The sequence below is a fragment of the Silene latifolia genome, chromosome 4 (assembly GCF_048544455.1).
Source record: "Silene latifolia isolate original U9 population chromosome 4, ASM4854445v1, whole genome shotgun sequence".
NCBI classification, from domain to species: domain Eukaryota; kingdom Viridiplantae; phylum Streptophyta; class Magnoliopsida; order Caryophyllales; family Caryophyllaceae; genus Silene; species Silene latifolia.
Window position 1 is genome coordinate 80168455 of NC_133529.1, and position 1620 is coordinate 80170074.

Sequence of the window (1620 nt, forward strand, 5' to 3'; positions counted from 1 at the left end):
TCCACAATTCTCACATATCCCACTTGGGATTGATGAAGATGCCACCATGGCATTAACATGTTGCTTTGGTGATTTTGAGGCTTCTTCAAGCTTAGCCATAGCTTTTTCAAACTTCAAGTTGATGGTATCAATATGAGCACTAAGTTGAGCACCCAATTGAGTAATAGAGTCCACTTCATGCTTTCCTCCTCTAGTAGCCTTGCGAGGTCTACTATATTGTGAATTATGGACCGCCATTTCCTCAATCTTGTTCCAAGTTTGATTATCGTCAACTTCGGTGAACATACCATTTGATCCCATGTTGAGAATGTTTATTGAGTCTTCATAAAGACCATTCCAAAATTGTTGTAGCAAGAACCACTCGCTAATCCATGATGAGGACATGAGCGACAAGTTCCTTTGAATCGCTCCCAAGCTTCATACAAAGATTCTTCGTCCCTTTGCTTAAAACCCGTAATTTGAGCTCTTAGCATGTTAGTCTTTTCCGGAGGGTATAATTTTTTGTAGAAAGCTAGAGCCAACTTCTTCCAAGAGTCAATTCCAAGAGTAGCCTTATCAAGGCTCTTCAACCATTGTTTCACGGTACCAATTAGAGAAAAAGGAAATAAGACCCATCGAATTTGGTCTTGAGTCACTCCGGTTTGTAAAATCGCATCACAATAGTCACAAAAAGTCTCCATGTGAGAATGAGGGTTTTCACTAGGCATCCCCCCAAATTGGCTTCTTTCGACTAATTGGATAAATGCGGATTTTGCAATGAAATTTCCGGTTAAGTGTTGTGGTGTGGAAGTTCCATTGGGTAGGTTCTCCTCGGTTGGTACGGAATGTGATGGGTATAATTGTGTGGTTGATTTTGTGTTGGGTTATCCTCACCTTCTCTTGAAAAAGGGTTGATGAACTCAATAGTATTTGAATGAATATCTACAACCTCACCAATACCTCTCAAAGTATTTCTAGCAAGTCTTCTATTGGTTGTCAAAGTCCTTTCAATTTCGTGATCAATGGGTAACAAGTTACCTTGTGATCTTCTAGACATGCAAAATATCAAACAACTCGAAAACAATTAGAACAAACCTTGAGGAGTTTTACTTCCCCAAGGCAAAGAAAGACACAACTAATAACAATCAAAGAAAATCAAATCAAGTTAACACCGTCCCCGGCAACGGCGCCATTTTTGGTCGGTCGTTCGCTTTGAACTTAGATTTCGGTTACTTGTCGTTAGGAGCACCTAGACCAAAAAAATATTTATATCTTCATAAACAACTCTACTATTAGTAAAGAGGCAAGTAAAGGTCGGATCCCAAGGGACGGGTATTGATGTAGGATTTTCGATTGCAAGTAGTGGTGTCTAGGGGTGTCACAATTTGGGTTGAGATAAGAAGATCACTAAACTAAATAACAATAAAAGTAAACAAGCAAGATGATTAAAATGAGATGTAAACAATTGATTAAAAGCACTAGGGTGTCATGGGTTCATAGGGGATTCATGGGAATTTGATCATACGAACATGTTTTCAACTAGATGCAAGCAATTATTGTTGGGATGGGATCGAGTTAGTGTATATCTTACAATCCCTAGGAAGGTTTGGGTCCCGGAGCCGAATCGATTAGATTGTACAA

At 39.3% G+C, this 1620-nt stretch overlaps 1 non-coding gene across 1 annotated transcript; it reads left to right on the plus strand.

The window, feature by feature from the left end:
- The first annotated feature begins 366 nt into the window (after positions 1-366).
- Positions 367-473, plus strand: LOC141654323 (small nucleolar RNA R71). The gene has a single exon (XR_012547884.1). It is a non-coding gene; the product is annotated as a small nucleolar RNA R71 (small nucleolar RNA).
- Positions 474-1620: the final 1147 nt, after the last annotated feature.